Raw genomic sequence first — 16,222 nt, 5'->3', positions numbered from 1 at the left:
CTATTCTGATTCCCCTTTTTATTATTTATGGGCCTTCAGATTATTTGACGATTCATTTTTATATCCTTGAGAATTTGATTTTCCAGTTCCTCTAAGCTTTCTTAAAATTTTAACTTCTTTCCCAAACTCTTTCACATTGCATTTTGTCACTCTCTCCTTCATCGTCTTTGCAATTAGGGAGGGTAGAATTGGGCAGAATTCTTATAACATTTTGCAACCCTACTGTTCTAGTTTCTTCCAAATATTAATCCTTGCCCTCCAGCAGAAGAATAATGTTGTAGCCACCCCCAAACGACACCCCCAGCTCCCTCTCCCCATCCCCCACCCCCAACAAACACTTACTTGAATGAAAGCTGCTTTTTCTGGCAAAGAGTTCACACCAGGAGGTAATGAATATGGTGCATTATGTACACTAAGAACAGTAATCTCTCAGAGTGTAGCAATAAAAGGTCAGGACTCTCAGTCTAAGTTAATGGATTTGATACTGTTAACACCTAGCGTGCAATTTGCTGTGAGAGGTGTCCAGCAGTTTTCTAGCATTTCTCCCGTAGAGGGGTCAAGTCAGACTCCGCAGCCCAGAACGCCGAGGACAGAAGGGAGGCAACTTTTTAAGGAAGCCCGCGTTGTTGATCTGCATGCCAGTAGTCACAATCCATTGACTCGAAGAATCATATGGCACAGAAGGAGGCCACTCAGCTCGTCACGCTTGTGCCAGCTCTTTGAGAGAGCTATGCAATTAGTCCCATTCCCCTCTCATTCCCCATTCTCTTTTGCAAGTATATATTGTATTCCCCTTTGAATGTTACTATTGAATCTGCTTCCACCACCCATTCAGGCAGCGCATTCCAGATCATAACGACTCACTGTGTGAAATAATTCCTCCTCATCTCCCCCCCCCGATCCCTGGTTTGTTTTGCCAATTACCTTAAATCTGCTCCATCTGGTTACTGATCCTCCTGCCAATGGAAATAGTTACTTCTAATTTACTCTGTCAAAACTCTTCATAACTTCAAATACTTCGACTAAATCGCCCCTCAACCTTCTCTGAACAACACCAGTTTCATTAATCTCTCCACATCACTAAAGTCCTTCATTCCTGGTACCATCCCAGTAAATTTCCACTGCCCCCTCTAAAAGGCCTTTGCATCTCTCCTACAATGTGTTGCCCAGATTAGTACACAATACTCCAGTTTAGGTCCAACCATTGATTTATAAATTACTGCAATATAGCTAAATATAGCCCAGTTACACCAGTGGGTAGCATTCACGTCTGAACATAGTGGGTTCAAGTCCCACGTCCGAGACTTGAGTATAAAACCTAATCTAAACTCCAGTGCAGTACTGTGGGAGAGCTGCACTGTTAGAGGTGCCATACTTTAGATATGATGTTAAACTGAGGCCTTGATTTGCATTCTGGCTCTAAAAATCTCACTAGGCTGTTTCAAACATGTGCTTGGGAGTTTTGCCTCGTGTCATATCAATCCTTATCCCTCAACCAACATCACACACAAAAAAAGACACCTGGTCATTATCACACAGCACAGGCAACAGTGGAATGCTGGGGCACCCTCTCAAAAAGTTGTGGCTGGAGGGGGTAATTGAAAATTTCAAAACGGAGATGGATTAATTTTTGTTAGGCAAAGATCTAAAGAGTTATGGAATCAAGGCAGGTGGATGGAACAAGGATACAGATCAGCCACAATTTCCGGGGGCTGCTGACATACTCCTGTTATTAGGCTTGTGGGATCTTGCGGTGCATAAAATAGTTGCCATTTCCTACATTACTACAGTGGCTGCACTTCGGAAAGTGCCACGTTGGTCAAGCTTTGGGATGCCGTGAGGTTGTGAAAGGTGGTAAATGAATGCAGGACCTTCTCTCATCATTTACTCTGTGCCACTGGTGATGCCTGAGGTACCTCCAGTATGTGTGCGTGTCGACTGGACAGTCTGGGGAAAGCTGTACAGTTCCTGCTAGTTGCTGCTCCAGCAAGAGTATAGCATTATTGCTTCATGAATTTATATTGTTTGAGCCCAGGTGTGTGCAGACTGTTAAAAGAAACAGTTTCTTTTTCAGAATTTCTTTGCAGCCTGCCTACTCAATGGGAGAGAAGGGTAATATATATAGAACACTGTAGGAAGCACAACCCATTCACAGTGTTATGCTAGAAAGAAACGGACACAACATGTTTTTGTTATAAAACATACGAGTGGTGAAATGAGTGTGAAGCTTACCGCATCTGAATTTCCGCTAAAAAAAAATTTCCTTTTAAAGAAGATATAGAACAGTGTGGACCATATTTGATCTTCAGAAATTCAATAGCTTATGGACATACCTTTCAGAAAACAACTGAAACATTGCTCCGAAAAGCACTGAATTGTCTGAAGACTGAGGAATGAGGGGTGGTAGTTAAGTAGAAATATTTGTACAGTTGGATGTAGCATGTGGGAGTGGAGGGAAGGACAAGAATTCTTAATTGTTTGTTTTAATTGTTTGTTTCATAACTTCACACATAAGTTTTCCCTTTGGGAAATGGGGTAAGTGTTGGAAGGATTAGCAGTCTGATAATCAACCTGTTTGAACCATGTCATGAATGCCCCTTCCATGACCTACAAGCCCTATAGTGGGACTTGAACCTGGAGCTACTGGTTCAGAGGCGGGGAGCAACCTACTGGATATGGAGCATTGCATGGAATGCCCAGTTGGCCAGCCTTCTTCCTGCATCCTTGAAAACAACAATTCTTGTGTTGCAAATTGCTGGAAGCGCAGGTTGATGGAGGCACGGTGAGAACATTTGGAACACCTGGGAACTCTGTGAACGATAGACTGTCCTATCTCCTCAACCCATTTAAGGATTCCAAAATAAACAGAGGAAATACTGAGAAAGAGGATGAACTAAAATGGGTGAATTCAATGTCAAATCAAGTACAGAAAGAGAAATAGGGGGGAAAGATTAGATCAAGAAAGTGAGTGTTAAAAAAAGACAGAAAGGAAAAGTGAGAAAAACATGTAAAATTTAAAATTTGATATTCTTAAAATCTCCAAAAACAATTCATTACTAGAAAGAATGAGGCTCTACACATTAACATTTTCAGTTTATGGCTCGGAGAGGATGATTGGCAGGTATTAACAATTAGCCCACTGTTAAAAGGGTGCTTATGCAATTAATTACTAGACTTAACTTCCTGTGGTGCATTTAATGGGCAATTACTGAGGAAATAATGCAACAATTTCATGAAATTTACTGGGTGGTTAAATCCAAGATTGGGGATGTTTTCTGATGATTGCACAATATTCAGCACCATTCATGACTCCTCAGATACTGAATCAGTCCATGTCCAAATGCAGCAAGACTTGGACAATATCCAGGCTTGGTCTGACAAATGGCAAGTAACATTCGTAACAGGCAATGACCATCTCCAACAAAAGAGAATCTAACCATTACCACTTGACATTCAAAGGTATTACCATTACTAAATCCTGCACTATTAACATCCTGGGCGTTAACATTGACCAGAAACTGAACTGAACTCGCCATATAAATACTGTGCTACAAGAGCAGGTCAGAGGTTAGGAATCCTGTGGTTGAGTAACTCACTTCCTAACTCCCCAAAGCTTGTCCACCATCTACAAAGCACAAGTCAGGAGTGTGATGGAATACTCTCCACTTGCCTGGATGAGTGCAGCTCCAACAACACTCAAGAAGCTTGACAACATCCAGGACAAAGCAGCCTGCTTGTTTGGCACCTCATCCACAAACATTCACTCCATCCACCACCGACGCACAGTGTGTATCATCTACAAGATGCACTACAGGAACTCACCAAGGCTCCTTAGGCAGCACTTTCCAAACTCCCAACTACTGCCATTTAGAAGGACAAGGGCTGCAGGCAGACGGAATCACCACCACCTGGAAGTTCTCCTCCAAGCCACTCACCATCCTGGCTTGCAAATACATCGCCATTCCTTCACTGTTGCTGGGTCAAAATCCTGGAACTCCCTTCCTAACAGCACTGTGGGTGTACCTACTCCACATGGACTGCAGCAGTTCAAGAAGGCAGCTCACCACCACCTTCTCAAGGGCAATTAGGGATGGGCAATAAATGCTGGCCTAGCCAGCGATGCCCACATCCCGTGAATGAATAAAAAAAAGATGCCATTTTCGCAAAGCAAATGATGGAGTGACTCAAATCAGCCAGGGATATGTGACAATTCACAATTCATAAGGTATCTTTTCCTCAGTACGAGTTGCTGGCTGATTTGCACATAATAGCAGACAGCATTGTTCACACACTGTTATATTTTCAGTAAATTTCAGTCCAGTGAGTACAGAATTCCCCATACTGTCAGCCATGGCTCAGTGGGTAGCACCTTCATCTTTGAGTCAGAAGGTTGTGGGTTTAAGTCCCACTCCAGACATGTGAACAGAAATATAAGCTGACACCCCCAGTGCAGTACTGAGGGATTACTGCATTGTCAGAGATACTGGGTGGAATCATCCCAGATTTGCACAAAGCGCGGTAGTGGGTGTGAGAAAAGACGTTTTACCCGAAGGCCGCAATGGTGGGTTTTCACGCCGTATCGTCCCCTTCCTGCCTGATTAATTATGTAGGCACAGGGAACATGCCCTCTTGCTGGCGGGCGTCATCTGATTTGCCCACCATGCCTTACCTCACCACTTCCACTCTCCAAGTGCCATATCTAAACCGCAGCTGCGCACACAGTTCTCGATGCTTGCAGTCCAGGACTGCTCTGGTGAAGACATGGTCCCAAAAGCCAAGAAGAGTGCAGCCCCCTGACTCAGTGACACATCCCTGGGACACCTTCAGGATGTCGTGGAGGCCCACCACAATGTCCTCTACCCCCGCTCTGGCCACAGGAGACCCATCAGTCTCACCACTCTGGCTTGGGAGGTGGTGGCAGAGGTGGCCAGTGCCAACGCTGCACACAAGCAAGCCTGAGCCCTGCAGCCGTAAAAAGCCACCCGCGGCTTACAGCTGGTCTGGTAGGTAGAGACCTGCCCATGAGCCCCCCTAAAACTGACGTGGTAGACCTGCCCATGAGCCCCCCTAAAACTGACGTGGTGATCTCTGTGAAGCCTGGCACTTCCGGAGCGGAAACAACCTCGAAGTCCCAAGCATCTCCCAGATGCATGTGTCGATGTGCCTGGGTGATCCAGCATGGGGGATGTTCCTGAGTCAGGGCTTATAATGAGATGCTAAAGTCTGGAAATTAGGTCCCTGGCATGCGGCAGTGGGAAACGCGGCCCACCATTGACGGGTAGAGCGGCGGTCGCAAACTGGTGTCATGATGGCATTAAACCTATTTTTGGCCTTTTCACCATATTGTCCGCTTACACCCGCCATGGCGCCTGATGCCAACGGGGCCAGAAAATTCTGGCCACCATCTTTCTGATAAGGTGTGCAACTTCTCAGGTGGAGCTAATGATCCCATGGCGCTATTTCAAAGGCGAGCAGGTGAGTTCCCCCTAGTGTCTTGGCCAATATTTATCCCACAATCAACATTACTGAAAAGCAATATTTGGTCATTATCGCAATTGGGACCTTGCTGTGTGCAAATTGGTTTCCCATAGTACAATAGTAAATACACTTGAAAAGTACTTAATTGGCTGTAAAGTGCTTTATGAAAGTCCTAAAGTCATGAAAGATGCTGTATAAAGACAAGTCTTTCTTTATTTCATACCTACTTGCAATTATTTAGAGAAGAAGTGTACAATAATCTATATATTAAAGTTCTTTTAATTCTGGCACTGAGCTGTTCCCACTATGAGATATATTTTCACAACTAAAATCCGGGATGATTCTTTGCTGCAGACTATAATGTTTCCTTCTTTCAGGGGCTTTCAGAAAACTTAAAGGAAAAGGACACTGCCTGGGGATGGGAAATAAACGCTTTTGTGCCAGTGTCACCCGCATCATGAAAAAAAAATTGAAGTGGGCAAATCAGGAGTTAGTCATTTGTGACCCAAATTTTGAGAACATGGAATGTCCAAACATATTCCTGTACTCACAGACAACAAATCCTCAGCAGTGACATAGCAAGATGAGTTAGGGATGAAGGCAAAGTGGTCTGAGCAACACAAACAACTTGCATTTATGTAGCAGTCTTAACATAGTAAAACATCCAAAGGTGCTTCACCGGAGCTTTATCAGACAAAAAAAAATGAGAGAGGTGGAGAGGTTTAGGGAGGGAATTCCCTGAGCATAGACAGCTGAAAGCATGGCTGTTAATGGTGGGGCAGCAGAAATCAGGGATGCTCAAGATGCCAGATTTGGAGGAGTGCAGAGATCTCTGAGGGTTGTAGGGCTGGAGGATGCAACAGTATTAGGGGACGGATTAAGGCCATGGAAGGATTTGAACACACAGAAGATAATTTTAAAATGAAGATGTTGGTGGACCGAGAGCCGATGTAGATCAATGAGCGCAGGGGTGATGGGTGAACAAGATTGGTACAAGTTAGGGTATAGGTGGAAAAGTTTTGGATGACCTCAAGTTTATGGAGGGTGGAAGATTGGAGATTGGCCAGGAAAGCACTGGAATACTGTTATGTTCTACTGTGGGGTTATTTTGCTTGCGAACCAGTTGCACACTTATCTGTCGGTGGGTGAGATGATTACAATATACTGCAGACGCAGAGACCAATATGAAATGAAGCATATGCTATTTATTTACACAAACAACAGAGCACTAACATGACGTGTGCTTCTCCAACCAGACCCTACTCTAGACTAACATTAACATGGTAGCCCCGCTACACAGCTATTGGGTCTTACAGTCACGTGGTCAATCGGTTCACATTCTCTTAAAGGTGTATTACACCGCGGATTGCTACAAATATGTCAAGTCCATAGGTAACAAAGGCGTGGATGAAGGTTTCAAAAGCAGATGAGTTGAGGTACAGGGCGGGGATTGGCAATATACAGAGATGGAAGTAGGTGACTTTTGTGAAGGAGTAGATATGGGGTGACAGGGAATAATGGGCATCCAATGATGAAGAAAGAAAATAGAAATGACAAGTATAATTTGGGCACAATATGAGGAAATATTAGAAACTTACAATACACGGTGTGAATAGGTCACTGCTTACAAGAAATTCCCCACAGCAACTCTTTTTTTCTATTATATAAATAAATGCTGTGACTCAAACCTCCAGTCCCAGGAGACGCAATCCTGTTCAACTACCATCTCCTGCAGACACCTGGTTTTAACTCTAATCCTCCCTCCCAGGTGTGAGCTGCTACACTTTATTTATTTTTGACACAGAGGCTGAGCTGGATTAAGAAGTCAGCTGTCTCCAGCAAGGAAATTCTGATCAGAAACTTGATAAGGGGGATGGAGAACATTTCCAAAGTAATTACTCAGACACCATGTGCCAAAACTGCCTCTGTACTGGCATCAGGCATTTTCTTCCCTCTCTGAGCTTTCTAAAAGGAACAATATTATCCTCTCAATGTCCTGTAGATATTTGAAGTCTTCTTGTAGTTCAATATTTCAAGCTTTGACTACCGGGGCATCTCAAATCCAACTCATTTTTCTTGAAAAGACATAAACTCACTTTGATGTATCACATTCCTAAAATTAAACCGTGACTAACTGGGTTTGCGTGCAGTCGGTTCTAGTTTTTAAGCTGCTTTTTGCCTTGACCTTTGAGGTTTGCTGCTGCTGGCCCCAGTTTAAACTTGCCAGATCATTGGTAGCATTGTTTCCACTGAGTTAGAAGGGTGAGGGTTCAAGTCCCACTTCAGAGGCTTGAGCACAAAACCTAGGCTGTCACTCCCAGTGCAATACCAGGGAGGCGCTGCACTGTTGGAGTTGCCATCTTTCGTATAAGATGTTAAACCGAGGCCCGCTCTGCCCTCCGAGATGGATGTATAAGATCCCATGGCACTATTCTTAAGTTGACTAGGGGGAATTGTCTCTGTTACACTAGCCAATATTCTTCCCTTGACTAATAACTAAAATACAGAGGATCTGGTCTGATTATTTCCTTGCTGTTTGTGGGAGCTTGCTGTGTGCAAATTTGCTGCCGCTTTTCCTGGATGGCAACAGCTACAATAGTTCAAAAATACTTCATGGCCATGAAACACTTTGGACCTCCTGAGCGTGTACAAGGTATGAGAGCAATACAAGTCTTCCCTTCTTTCTGTAGTGCTGGGAATATTTAATATTTTAAAAAAAGGCCTGACTCTTCACATTGACCAATTTTGTAGGGCTAGGCCTTACTCTTGTTCTGTGGCTGTCTGCAGCTTTCCCTCTGTGGCTTTCCACCTATGCAGTCCAATCCTGTTCACTTCCATCTGTCTATTTGCATCCAGTGGAGGTTTGGTGTGTCTTCCATGTGAAGCCAAGTCCAGTGGACTTATCTCTCTCATAGAAACCTATAAAATTCTAACAGGACCAGACAGGGTAGATGCAGGAAGGATGTTCCCGATGGTGGGGGAGTCCAGAACCAGGGGTCAGAGTCTGAGGATACGGGGTAGACCATTTAGGACTGAGACGAGAAGAAATTTCTTCACCCAGAGAGTGGTGAGCCTGTGGAATTCGCTACTACAGAAAGTAGTTGAGGCCAAAACATTGTATGTTTTTAAGAAAGAGTTAGATATAGCTCTTGGGGCGAAAGGGATCAAAGGATATGGGGAGAAAGCAGGAGCAGGCTATTGAGTTGAATGATCAGCCATGATCATAATGAATGGCAGAGCAGGCTCAAAGGGCCGAATGGCGCACTCCTGCTCCTATTTTCTATGTTCCAGATTCTTCTCTTTTTAATGCCCTGAGTAAATCCTTGTCGGTTTTGCTAGCAGTGTTATCATTGCATTTGCCTTGAGGTGCTGGTGCTGCAGCTTGAAACTTAGCTCAAGGTCAGGCATGGAGAGAAACACCGAGAGACTAACTTAAGCCCAAGACTCAGAAAAGTATCTTCCATTCCACCTAGGGACATTTCAACCCCTTACACAGGGGTATTGCTCATTTGTTACTACATTAGTAGCATTTTGAGACCAGATCTGCTGGAAATGAGTTCATTTTGCGATGGAGTCCCCATAAAACTTTCATCATCCCACCATAGGGTTGCCAACTGTAATTTAATCTATTCCTGGAGGTTTCATAATATGACTTGCCCCCATGCTCCAGCCATTTGTCGACCAACACATCCATCCTTGTGACACACTGCCTCCCTACACCAGTTTGGAAAGCAAAAAGACTCATTACCGAATTGGATGATGCTTGACTGTCAGCCAAACAGCCCTTTTTCCCCCCATTTTCAATATTTTTATATCTGGTAAAGAGAAATGCTCAAAGAAAATGACAAAACAAAAATCTCCTTTAATTTTTCTCCAGGGTTGCACACAGCAGTGTCCTGGAGATTGATCTTCAATTCCTGGAGACTCCAGGCCAATCCTGGAGGGGCTGGCAACCCTATCCCACCAGTCTAGATGTGTATTCAAGACATAGTGCCTGAGTGAAAGGAGAGGGTGCTTGTCCACTGGGATATCCAATCCCCAAGTGTGCAAATTTCCAATGCTAATCACATGCCGCCATATAGATCACTGCAGAACATAGTTATCAGGAAAGGCTGAACAGACTGGTGCTCTTTTCTCGAGGAAAGAGAAAGCTGAGGGTTGATCTATTAGAGGACTTTAAGGCTGTGAAGGGGTTTGATATGGTAGACATAGAAAACATACTTCCACTTGTGAGAGAGACCAAAACTAGGGGACATAACAAAAGATAGTCACCAGTAAAATCCAATAAGGTATTCAAGAGAAACTTCTTTCCCTAGAAACTGCTAAGAATGTAGAGCTCGCTACCACAAGTTGTAGTTCATACAAATAACATAAAGACATGTAAGGGGAAGCTGGAGAGAGGAATAGAAGGATATGTTGATAAGATAAGGGTGTGAGAAGACTTGTGTGGAGCATGAAGACTGGCATAGACTGAATGGCCAGTTTCTTGTCTTGTAAATTCTATATATATATATGTTCTGAGTGAATAACTTTCTTTTCTGAGACACCTAATTCATTGTGGCAATGGCTTTCCCCTTCCCACAAAATAATTTAAAAAAAACACTCTTGTGCAGTTTTCATTATTATTTTTAGTGGAAACTTTTTGTGAGAAACCAATTTAGATTTTTATTCCTTCCTCTTTTACCGCCAATTCTCGCTCCTGTCTTTACCCTTTCCCAGGGATGTCAGTTCCTTGCTGGGGTACAATTCTGGGGGCACTGGTAATTTACTCAAATGGTTGTTATTGACATGTGTGCAGGGACAGCATGTGTTTGCTATCATGCCATTTTCAGCTGCCATTCAAGCACTAGCACTTCCACCAAGGGTCACCACACTATTCAGTGTTTCTTTTAAGTCAAAACAAATTAAGGGAACTTAATGAATAACTATTTCTACCTTTTCACTTATCGCAAATCTGCACTTACTGCACAAGCTGGCAACTTGTTTCAAAGGTCAACCTTGAGCAGGTGAGAACATGGACTCAAAGGAAGATCTCAGCTCCTTTGAGTCCACACCCACACACCTCTGTGCTGTCAGGCTGAATGCCTGACATTAAATGCTTGATGAGTCAATATGAGCTCCAAATACACATTAGAAAGGCTGAAACCGTCATGTTTGACGACTCCTTTGCCACTAATGGCATCAGCCGTGGCTCAACGGGTAGCACTCCTACTGCTGAGATTGTACATTGAAGAAACCCTCCAGGCATCTGAGCACAAAATCCAGGCTGACACTTAGCGGGAGTGCTGCAGGTGCTGTCTTTTGAACGAGATGTTAAACCTGAGGGCTTGAAACATTGATTCTGTTTCTGTCTCCACAGATGCTGCCAGGCCTGCTGAGTTTTTCCAGCATTTTCTGTTTTTATTTCAAATTTCCAACATCTGCAGTCTTTTGTTTTTATGTTAAACTGAGGCCTCATCTGCCCTCTCAGGAGGATGTAAAATAATCCCATGGCCCTTTTTGAAGAAGAACTGGGGAATTCTCCCCAATATCTTCAACCAATGTTGCTAAAATAGATTATCCGATTGTTATTTCATTGTTGCTTGTGAGGCTTTGCTGTGAACAAATTGGTTTCTGTATTTTTCTACCCTTGAAAAGTATTTAATTGGCTGTAAGGTGCTTTGGTACATCTATAAGCCTTGAAAGGCAAGTATTTTTTTGCTAATTCCATCCACTCCTGCTCACTCACTCTACTCAAATCAGCTCATAAAAAACTTTCACGTCAGGTTCAACTGAGAGTTTGGTTTAAAAGCACGCAGGACACACAAATAGTTTCTCCTTGTTCCCCCCAGGCCCCCACCCCCAATCCCATGATTAGTACTTTTTGCTTCTGTATTCAAGTTCGCCTACTTCCAACTCTACTATAGCACCAGCTTCCTCTGATACTTGGTTTCCTACCAGCCCCAACTCCCTTACTCACACTTTAGATTTCTCCAATGATTTTCCTCCATAAACCCAGTCAAAGGACTTGCCCATGTCAAGCCCAGCACCAATTCCTTGTTACCCCTTTGCTAGTTTACATTGGACCCCTGTTCCCAACACATTGAATCCTCTTCTCTAAACACTCTCCATAACTTCCTTCAACTCTACCTTTGTAACTTCCTCCAGCCTTAAAGCATCTCCCTTTGGTCCTCTAACTCTGAACTTCTGTTCTGAGAGACCAAACTCAGACTGGGCGACCGCTTTGCAGAACACCTTCAGTCTGTCCGCAAGAATGACCCAGACCTCCCTGTCGCTTGCCATTTTAACACTCCACCCTGCTCTCTTGCCCACATGTCTGTCCTTGGCCTGCTGCGTTGCTCCAGTGAAGTTCAACGCAAACTGGAGGAACAGCACCTCATCTTCTGACTAGGCACTTTACAGCCTTCTGGATAAATATTGAGTTCAACAACTTTAGACCCTGAACTCCCTCCCCCACCCCCACCCCCTTTCCGTTTCTTCCCCCTCCCTTCTGTTTTTTCCAATAATTTATATAGATTTTTCTTTTCCCACCTATTTCCATTATTTTTAAATGTATTCCACCCATGGTTTATTTCACCCCACCCCCACTAGAGCTACCTTGCTCGTCCTGCTCTCCAATCTTAATTAGCACATTCTTTTAGATAATATCACCACCTTCAACACCTCTTTGTTCTTTTGTCTGTGTCTTTTGGTTATCTGCTCCTATCACTGCTTGCTTGTCCCAACACCCCCCCCACTTCCCCCGCCCCGCCCTCCCCCGTAAACCATCTTATATTTCACCCCTTTCCTATTTCTATTTAGTTCTATTGAAGGGTCATGAGGACTCGAAACGTCAACTATGTTCTTCTTCGCCGATGCTGCCAGACCTGCTGAGTTTTTCCAGGTATTTCTGTTTTTGTTCTGAACTTCTGTTAATCTTCCCATCCTTTAACTCCGACACTGGTGGTTAAACTTTCACCCACTTCAGCTGTGGGATGAAAGAAGAAAATTTTGCATTTATATAGCGCCTTTCTCAACCTCATGGCGTACCGTAGCACTTTAAACACAATGACATGCAGTCAAATGTGCCAACCAAAATGCACATAGTAGGGTTCCAGGAACATCAACGAGAATGACCAGATAATCTGTTTTTTAGCGATGGTGGTCAAGGGATGAATATCGGCACAGGATGCAGGGGAGGAATTCTTTGAAAATTACCATGGGATCTTTTACAACCAACTGAGAGGGCGGACATCTTTGTCTAAAACCTTACCTAAAAGCTAGCACCTCCGAGTGCAGAATTCCCTCAGCACTAAGGTGCCGGGGTTGGTCATTTGGTTAAGTCTCTGGAGTGGGACGTGAACTTACAACCTTCTGAATCAGAGGTGAGTCCTACCAATTGAGCCACAGGTGACACACAAGTTGAGAAACTCACTTCTTAAACTTCACTCCCCTCCACCCCTGCCTTTAAAACCATTCTTTTAACCAAGCTTTTAATGAACTCTCCCAATGGGGCTTTGGGATCAGTTCTTTATGTTTTTCCCTTTGGGGAGTGCCTTGGCACATTTTTCCATGTTAATGGTGCTACATAAATTTAGGCTGTTGTCAAGCTCAGAGACATTAACTACTTTTATTTATCTAGCATATTTAACTTAGTAAAGCGTTCCAAGGCACTTCACAAAATTTGACACTGAGCCAAATAAGGAGATATTTGGACAAATGACAAATATTTGGTCAAAGAGGTAGGTTTCTTGAGCTTCTTAAAGAGATAAATGAATTGGAAATGTGATCAGAGGCTCAACTTGGTGTCAAATGCAACACCAAGGGCAAGATTTTTAGGTTGGCTTGGGGGTGCGCACCCGACCCGATTGTACGCAAAATTGTGCAATGTTTCAGTTGGTGGGCGCCCGTGAGTGTCAGAAGTGCGCCTGCCAACAATTAAGACGACAATTAAAGTTGTTAAAGTTCCAATTGTCCCAGATTTTTTTGTGGTCCGTCCAACCTTACAGTTGGCGGATGGGCGAATCTGTCAGGCGGACTTTTGCATTTTTGCTGAAACCTCATCCAAGGGCAGGATGAGGTTTCCGTTTTTAATTAAAAAAAATAAAAATGTATGGACAGAATTTTCATCATCTATATGTTCAGGTGACTGATTCAAGGACATTTTTTTCTGGGTTTTTAAGTCCTCAGCTCCCTGAGGCAACTCTCTGCCTTCAGGGAGCTTTCATTCAGCGCACACCCGCGGCCGTGGTTACATCAGCACCCACTCTCCTCCTGCCCCCGCCCTGGCAGCACTGAGCATTTGAGTGCGCGCTTCACGCTGGCTGGCCAATTAATGGCTAGCCAGTGTGAAATCGCGGTGGGGAGGCCGATCATGGGCGGCGGTCCTTTCCAATGACTGCGCCCGCACGCCAACCTGAAAATCCTGCCCCAAGATTGTGAATGGTCTGGTCCAGCCCCAGTTGTCAGGGGGTGGATGGATTACTTGGGTTGTTGTGGTACTACTGCACAGGCAAATACGGACGAAGTCTGAGCTCTGGATTTGAAGTGTGGGTGGAGTGCTGTCTGAAACCACTGAGAAAAGCCACAACGAGACTGAACACATATTAATATATAATTGGTTCAATCTTTTTTCTGTCTTTTTCGCCCGACAACAAAACAGAGAGATTGCATCTTTGCAGCTCAAGAGACAACACAATGAACTAATTAGCTTCTGAGTATTTCAGTCTCGTGATGAGGCACAGCTCTGGTTATAAAGCACTGAGGCGGGCAATGAGCACTTGAGATTCACCACTTAATATCAACAGGCAGTTTTCTCTTCCCAACTCCCCACACCTCCAATTTCCCTTTAAACAGGAAATCAATGCTAGGCTGCTGAAGGAGTGTTCTGTAAGCTGAATCGATGATGGTTTTGCCTTAACATATGCTGGGAGACGGTTTCCTTCATTGCTGCACTTGGTAATATGAGGCTGCACTTGCTGAGTTTCATTAGTGTGTGTGATGCTTCCTGGCTGGGAGAAAGGAGGAATAGTAACTGAAGGAGTGCCCAGTGCACAGAACTGTCAAAGCCAATTACTGTCCTTGTGCTGCATCAAGACTGGGGGGAACAGCTCAGGGATGCTGACGACAGATGAGGTTTTTAATGTTAAGACTGTGCTAAATCCAGCTGAGCCACTAGGGGATGCTGTGCATTTCTGACACAATCCATTTACTGGAAAGTTGAATTCTTGTTCATCGCTCCCCCACCCCCACCTCTACCCCCCCCCTTTTGTTTTCATGTCAAGCTGTGCAATGACGTTCTTCATTTGAAGAGACAGCCTCATTAACCTGGATCATTTGAAGTGTAAAATATCACACTGTCACAGGAGGGTCTGCATCCTTGTTTAAGGCACTTCAGAGAAGAGCTGCTCTGAACTGTTAACTAAGAGGCAGCTTGCTTTCTACATAAGTCACAAGAAAAACTATTTGGGTGCAAGTTTATTGCATGCCTGTTTTATGTCTGGGCAGTCTGTTTTCTGAATGAAGTGTACAGAAACTTCTTCAATATAAATTGATCAGAAGTCAATGTTTTTATTGAGCAGGAATTCTCGCTATTCATTTCTCAGCATGTGGGAATGTTAGCTTTTAAAATCAACAGTTTTTCGGGAGCAATAACAAAAACCTTGCAGTGCCAGCCAGCCCTCTCCTTACCCTATTCTGACCTTGAGACAGCTTTGGGTTTTGGGCTTTAGTAAAAGTGAGATTCTTTTTGCATTACACACAGCACCAGAGGTAGTTATGGTTTTAGAACTATTTGTGTACCCAGAATTTACAGAAGAGCAATGTGGATTGGAAGGGGTGGCTAGGGGGGTGGTCAAATGGACTTTGGGTGATGTTCGCACATTCATTGGCTGCACATTTATTTATTTTCATCCATTGCCCCTGTGTTCGCTGGCCTGCGTGGGCTCATGCCTCAAATTTCAAATTCCCATCCGATTGTTCGAATCCCTTCATAGCCTCAATCTGTCTCCATAATTTCCTCCAGTTCTTACAAGACTCTACACTCCTCCAACTCTGGCCTTTTGTACTTCCCCCCTCCCACTCCCTTTCCCTTCAGACATCTGGGCCTCTCCTTCTTTAAGACACAGCTTAAATATTTGAGCAAGCCATTAAGAGGCTGTGTCAATTTTTGTCTGATCGTGCTCCTGTGAAATACCTAGGGATGCTCAACTACATTCAAGGCACAGCACGAATGCAAGTTGTTATTAAATATCTTTAGCGCAGTCCCATCTCCACTTTTAGTGCTGGTTTAGGAAAGTTTCCATCCCTTTGTTCGCCGTTGTGGCATGAATCATCATTAGACACTGGCAGTTTTGCAAAAGATAAAAATCCTATTTTGTGAGCAACCTCAACCCAGTTTTCCTCAGATTATCCTGTGGGAACATTATCTTCCCCTCCCCTTGCTGTAAGTAGAAGAAAAAATATCTGAGGAACAAAATCAGTGAGTATATGACTAGTGCACAGGGGTAAATTGATGACATTTGAGCACAGGTACATTGAGGGGAGGTTAAAATCATATTCTGTTGACATAGATAATGGAGTATGTAGAAAAGAACAACAAACTTGCATTTCTATTGTGCCATTCACAACTTCAGGACATTCCAAATCACAGCACAGCCGATGGAGTGCATCTTAAATATAGTCACTGTTGTAATGCAGGAAATGTAGCAGCCAGTTTGAATACAACAAGCTCCTCCAATCAGCAATGTGAAAATGACCAGGCAAT

The sequence above is a fragment of the Cetorhinus maximus genome, chromosome 11 (assembly GCF_964194155.1).
Source record: "Cetorhinus maximus chromosome 11, sCetMax3.hap1.1, whole genome shotgun sequence".
Taxonomy (NCBI): Eukaryota; Metazoa; Chordata; class Chondrichthyes; order Lamniformes; family Cetorhinidae; genus Cetorhinus; species Cetorhinus maximus.
The sequence above is the reverse complement of the archived record's forward strand: the minus strand, read 5'-3'. Positions refer to the sequence as shown.